The 6,881-nt window shown below is 44.3% G+C and overlaps 1 protein-coding gene across 2 annotated transcripts in view; it reads right to left on the bottom strand.

Moving 5' to 3' along the window:
* The window catches only part of serpine3 (serpin peptidase inhibitor, clade E (nexin, plasminogen activator inhibitor type 1), member 3), a 29,285-nt gene extending 24,483 nt beyond the window's left edge, over nt 1-4,802 (bottom strand). The window contains exon 1 of one of the 2 annotated variants that reach the window (XM_043700438.1): nt 4,614-4,802. The gene's annotated coding sequence lies outside the window, so the exon portion shown is untranslated. The remainder of the gene's footprint in view (nt 1-4,613) is intronic. The other variant, XM_043700439.1, reaches the window with a different exon arrangement.
* Between the last annotated feature and the right edge of the window lie 2,079 nt (nt 4,803-6,881).

Raw genomic sequence — 6,881 nt, 5'->3', positions numbered from 1 at the left:
GGTAGGTATAGGACAGATGTTAGGGGTAGGTTCTTTACTCAGCGAGTCGTGAGTTCCTGGATTGCCCTGCCGATAGCAGTGGTGGACTCTCCCTCTTTATGGGCATTTAAGCGGGCATTGGATAGGCATATGGAGGATAGTGGGCTAGTGTAGGTTAGGTTGGCTTGGATCGGCGCAACATCGAGGGCCAAAGGACCTGTACTGCGCTGTATTCTTCTATGTTCTATGTTCTATCACGTGAAAAATGGTGGGTCAATTAGGAAGAGACACTCATTAGACATAGAAGAGCGAGGCAGAATCATGGTTCTGTTCCGAAAACCATATCTCAGCCAGTAGCTGACTGCCTGTTTTTATGGGTGATACTGAGGACTGCAGATGCTGGAGATTAGAGTCAAGAAAATGGTGCTGGAAAAGCACAGCAGGTCAGGCAGCATCTGAGGAGCAGGAAAATTAACGTTCCAGGCAAAAGCCCTTCATCAGGAATGAGGGCTGATGAAGGACTTTTGCCTGAAACATCGATTTTCTTGTTCCTCTGACGCTGCTTGACCTGCTGTGCTTTTCCAGCACCACACTCTTGCGTGTTCGTATGCTTTACATCAGCATAAAGGTTAAGAAGAGTCCTGATGGAGGTCTTTAATATAATGACAAGGTTGAGAACAGTCAATATTTTTTATTTACAGGAAATTCAAAACTAATAGCCATGGGTTTAATATATTCACTAGATAATTAGTACTCAAATTAGCAGGGTCATCATCATAGAATCCCTATGGTGTGAAAACAGGCTATTCGGCCCAACAAGTCCGAAGCCCACACCAAGCCTCCAAAGAGCATCCCACCAGACCCATCTCCCTAACGTTGCCCTTGTATGGCTGAACATTACACATCTCTGAACATTGTAGGCAATTTAGCGTGGCCAATCCACCTAAGTTGCACATTTTTGGACAATGGGAGGAAACTGGAGCACCTGGAGGAAACCCACAGACACAGGGAGAATGTGCAAACTCCACACAGGCAGTCAGCTAAGGTTAGAATTGAACTCAGGTCCCCAGTTCTGTGAGGCAGCAGTGCTAATCACTGAGCCACTGTGCACCCTTTCCAATTTAATAACATCCTTCCTATAACAGGATGACCAGAATTATATGCAGTACTCCAATGATGTGACACTGGGATCTGTGTTAGGGCCTCAATTATTCACAGTTACAACTTGGATAATGGCACAGCAAGTCATGTATCTAAATTTGCTAATGACTTAGTTTGGTGGCATAGATAGTTTAGATGATAGCATAAAATTACAACAGGGTATTGGTAAACTAAGTAAATGGGCAAAACTGTGGCAGATAGAGTTCATTGTAAGCAAGTGTGAGATTCTCCATTGGCTTGATGGTAGGGGACAGTTGTTTTCCGAACTGGAGACCTGTGACTAGTAGTGTTCTGCAAGATTTGATGCTGGGTCCACTGTTCTCACTTATATAAATTTGGATTAGAATATGGGAAACATGGTTAGTAAGTTTGCAGATGATGCTGGAATTGTTGGTATAATGGACAGTGAAGAAGGTTATCTCAGAGTAGATCTTGATCAGATGGGCCTATGGACCAAGGAGTGGCAGGTGGAGTTTAGTTTAAATAATTGTGAGGTGTTGTGTTTTGGTTATACAAACCAGGACAGGACTTACACAGTTAATGGAGGGCCATGGGGAGTGTTGTTGAACTGAAGGACCTAGGGGTTCAGGTGTATAGTTACTTGAAAGTGGCATCGTGGGTAGACGGGAGTAAAGGAGGTGTTGGGCATGCTTGCCTTCATTGGTCAGAGCATTGAGGAGCATGTTACAGCTTTACAGGACATTGGTGAGGTCACTTTTGGAGCACTGCATACGATTCTGGACATCCTGTCATAAGAAGGATGCTATTAATTTGGCAAGGGTGCAGAAAAGGTTTACAAGAATGTTATGGGACTTCAGGGTTTGAATTATAAGGAGAGGCTGGATGGGCTGAGACATTTTCCCTGGAATGTAGGAAGATGAGAGGTGATCTTATAGAGGTGTCTAAAATCATGAGAGGCATGGATAAGGTGAATAACCAAGATCTTTTCCCGAGGGTAGGGGAGTTCAAAACTAGAGGGCGTAGGTTTACGACACATGGGAAAAGATGTAAGAGATCTGAGGGGCAACGTTTTCACACAGAGGATGGTGCGTGTATGAAATGAGCTGCCAGAAGAGGTGGTTGAGGCTGGTACAATTATGGGCATTTAAAAGATATTTGGACTGGTACATGGACAGGAAAAGTTTAGAGGGATATGTGCCAAATGCAGGCATAAGGGACTAGTTTACTTTGGGAAACCTGGTCGGCATAACTCAGTTGGACTGAAGGGTCTGTTTCCGCTATCACCAAAAAAAGGATCGATCAGGGTACGTTCTAGATGGTATGAAGTTAAATATAGTAGAGATCCAAAGAGACTTGGGGGTTCAGGTGTGTAGGTCTATGTCACAAACATGTGCCAAAAATAATCAAGAAAGCCAATGGAAAGCTGGCTTTTATTTCTAGAAGATTGGAGTACAAGGATGCAGAAGCTATGCTGCAGATATATAAACCCTGGTTACAGCCCACTTGGAGTACTGGGAGCGGATCTGGACACCACACCTTAAGAAGGGTGTATTGGCCTTAGAGGGGCCACAGCATAGGTTTACAACAAGACCTGGACTTCAGGGGTTATGTTCTGAGGCGAGATTATACAAATTAGGCCTGTTTTCTCTAGCATTTAGAAGGTTCAGGGGTGATCTGATCAAAGTCTTCAAGATGTTAAAAGGAAAAGACCGAGTAGATGATAAACTATTTTCACTGACTGGAGTTTCTAATTCGAGGGGCATGCTCTGAGAATTAAGGCTAGACCATTCAGAAGAGATGTTAGGAAGCACTTCTGCACACAAAGGGTTGTAGATGTTTAGAACTCTCTTCCACAAATGGCAGTGGATGCTGGATCAGTTGTTAATTTAAATCTGCGATGGATAAAGTTTTGTTAAGCAAAGATATTAAGGGATATGGGCTAAATGAAGGTATATGGAGTTAGATCACAGATGAGCCATGATCTTATTGAATTGTGGATCAGGCTCGAGGGGCTGAATGGCCGACTCCTATTCTGAGGTTCTTAAATAAGTCCAATAAGGAGTTTTGTAAAAACTACTTCTGAGAGTGTGGGGAAGGATGTAGGTTGGGGGTGGGGGAGGTGGGGAGGTGGTGGGGGGCATATAGCAAAGATTCATTCATCAGAAGTTAAACAAGGGTGCAAAGTTGATCTGACCAATCATTTTAACCACCAGTAGTAAACCTGAGTAACTGGCCAACATCCCTTTGATGTAACTTGAAGCCCGAGATGAACATACTGATTCAGAGCAAGAGTAGGCCTTTGGGCCCTACTTGAACATGCTACTCAGTTCAATAAGGTCATGACTAAGCTGATTACTTAACATTCCTGCTTAATCCCAATAACCTTTCACCCCTTTGCCTATCAAGGACCATGTATCTCTGTCCTGACCCTTCTTCCACCAGCTTTGAGGAAGTGTGTTATAAAGATACATGACCTCTGACAGAACACCATCCTGTTATCTGTCTTTTATCTCTGATCATTAAACAGTGACCCCAGTTCCAGATTCGCCCACAAGAAGAAATATCCTTTCCACATCCATTCTTGTCTTATTGATGTTAATAAAATAAATGCTCAAAGTAATCAAACACTCCTTTATGTACGTTAAGTACAGCACGATTTAGAATGTGCTTCTGCAATCTCTTTTTAACACGATTCTGATATTAAAACATGTATTTAAAGGTACAGAAATATATTGCAGCTCTAAGTAGTATTAAAAGTTTGAAAAAAAAACTGTTATAAAACATTAGAAACACTGACTTTGATTTTGAAGTCAGGTAAATTTATACCTGTTCAAGAAACTTGCATTTTGTGCTATTTTGCGTGGGGATCAGTCAATGGGGATCATGTCCAATAGGGTCTGAGTAGAAGCCAATTGAATAAGGGGCATAAGGTTGTAGAAAAATTCACCCACAGTGAGCTTTCGGTGTAAGGTCCAAAATTTCTTTGATCAAAAATTAAGCAAATCTGACCTGAGATCACAGTGGTTGGGTAGCTTTCCAGGGGAATAGAAATGTGAAGTGCTCACGAAAGAACATTTGGATTATGACTGTAAATAAGAAAGAGATCAGTGAGGGTGGAGGACTGAATTTGTCAGCGATTTATTAAGTAATTGGATCTTTGCTTCAAAGTGCTCAAAATCCTTTTGGGATAGAAACAGACACACAACAGTGGGTTGATCTAACTGTTCCCCTCTCTTTACAAAACCAACCAGCTCTCATCTCCTGTATATTTGCAGCTAACATTAAATGTTGGCCTCACATTTCTCGTTTGCCCCCCTCCACTGACTTCAATCTAATTCTTTAAGCAATAAAATAGTCCACAACTTTGGTTAACACGATACCTCGCCTTTGCCAGGAGAGGTGAACAGTAAATTTAGAGTGAGGTTTCAACAGTCTTAAATGTTACTTCATTCCTCTGTCAAATTGATATTTGCAGCAAGTGATAATCGCCAAGGGTGATTTGAATTACTTACCCCACTGGCTCACTTTTCCCCCTGTCTCCCGTTCTTTCTCATGCCCGGCTGAACAAAGTCATAAGACTGTGTCTGCAAGCCTCACTCTCTCGGCGATATCTGTACCACTCGTCCTGGATTCCTGTAAGCGACACTTACTCCAGTGGGCACTCAGCACGTCATAGCCACAACCGAACTGCACACACTACCGTCCACTCAAACAGCCCACTCTCCACCTTGGCTTGGGGGCTTCTTGCACGCTGCTAAAGTTCTCTTCACCCACCCACCCCCCACCTCTTTTTCATTTTCTGCTCACTAACCGCCTCGGAAGTATTGCAAAGCAGATGTATTTGAGGTCAAAGACCCGTTCGAAGTGCAGCGCACCCCAGGTGACCTTTCAGAGTATTAACTGAGAGAGTGTTGCTGGAAAAGCACAGCAGGTCCGGCAGCATCCCAGGAGCAGGAGAATCGACGCTTCGGGCCGGAGCCCTTCATTTCCTGACCTGCTGTGCTTTTCCAGCACCACACACCCTCAACTCTAATCTCCAGCATCTGCAGAGCTCAGTGTCTCCCAGCCACAGTATTAGCTGCACCGTTCTGTTCTGAATCTGAGACGTGGCGAAGGTGTCAGCAATGTTAACTTCTCAGAGCTGTGTGCATTGGGCGTTTCAGGACTAAGACACTTTCTTTAAAAATAAAGGAATTGATTTGCAACCCGGGAATGTTGTATTTCTGTTGCATTTTGACATTTCACCGTGTAACAGTGCTGCCAAGGTATCTGCTATAGAAGGGTGCTCCATTTATCTGGTCCCATCCTCTGTAGGTTACTGCATTTCAAGTGCGCACACTTTCTGTACTGCAATTACGTGGCCCTTTCGTTTAGGAGTAATTATTCATTTATTAGTACTACATTTAAATAGCACGTTCCATACTCCCATTATATCTGTTGAAGTTCACATTGTCCCCATCTACCGTAATGACTTAATCTCTCAACCATCTCGGTATCCTCTGCAAATTTAGCTCCCACAATGGATTGGAAATAGGTGGGCTCTCTGGAGTTTAGGATGAGTTAGAGGCTGTAGTGGTGTTGGGGTAGTACCCCTCCCTTTGAGTCAAAAGGCCCAGAATCATGTCCCACCAGCTCCAGAGATGTGTAATAACAGTTCTGAACCGGTTGATTATAAAGTATGAAGATTAGGGTGACCTTGTTGAAACACAGAAAACTCTGAGGGGCTACCCACTAAGAGGTTGTCTCTCCCATGGCTGGAATAGTCTGGATGATGGGATATAGTCTCCAGATAGGGCTATGACAATTTAACATAAGGTTGAAGAGCAATTTCTTCACTAAATTATGAAGCTTTGAAGTTCTCCAAATCCATAGGATTGTGGATTATTGAAAGTTGACACGGATAGCTCTTTGCAGTCTCGTGAAATCAAGGGAGAAAGGGCTAAAGGGCTATGCTGTCGGTAAATGGTTTGAAGGAATTCCTGCTCCTTATATTGAGATATTTTCTAATCAACCTATCCTGAGATGTTATTCCGTATCTCTGACGCTACCTCCTGGCTCAGAGGCAGGGGTACCTTTTTTTTTAGCTAGTTGAGAAATCTTTTGTGTTTGTGTTTGGCGGCACTTCAGCCCCACCCTCCTGATCTTTGGACATCCGGTGTGGAAACGCCGGTTTCTGGGCCTGGTCAAGCTGGCAATAAACAGGCCCAGGCAGGGGAGGGGTTTATCTCTGCTGACTGCCTGCCCCTTTTCCGTGGTTACATTCAAACCAAGGGGTCATTGGAGAGGGAGCGGATAGTGTCCATCAATGCTCTTGATGCCTTTAGAGCGAGATAGGTATCCCTTCAGCTCCATCTTGATTTAGCCCCTTCCCACTCTCCCAACTCCTCCCTCATTTCCATAGACTCCCTGCAGTGAGGAACCAGGGAATTCAGACCATTGAGTCCACACTGGCTCTCTGAAGAGCATCCCACCCAGACCCACTCCCCTACCCTGTAACCCTGCATTTCCCATGGCTAACGCCCCTGAGCATCCCTGGATACTACGGGCAATTTAGCATGGCCACTCCATTTAACCTGCACATCTTTGGACTGTGGGAGGAAACTGTAGCACCCAGAGGAAACCCACGCAGACACGGGGAGAATGTGCAAACTCCACACAGACAGTCGCCTGAGGCTGGAATCGAACCTGGGTCCTGGCACTATGAGGCAGCAGTGCTAACCACTGAGCCACCGTGCCACCATCCTGATGGTTTTCAGTTTCCCATAATGGCCTTTGCATGT

Source organism: Chiloscyllium plagiosum, chromosome 12 (assembly GCF_004010195.1).
Source record: "Chiloscyllium plagiosum isolate BGI_BamShark_2017 chromosome 12, ASM401019v2, whole genome shotgun sequence".
In the NCBI taxonomy this organism is placed as follows: Eukaryota; Metazoa; Chordata; class Chondrichthyes; order Orectolobiformes; family Hemiscylliidae; genus Chiloscyllium; species Chiloscyllium plagiosum.
Note: the sequence above shows the minus strand (reverse complement) of the source record. Positions and strands in the feature narration are given on the sequence as shown.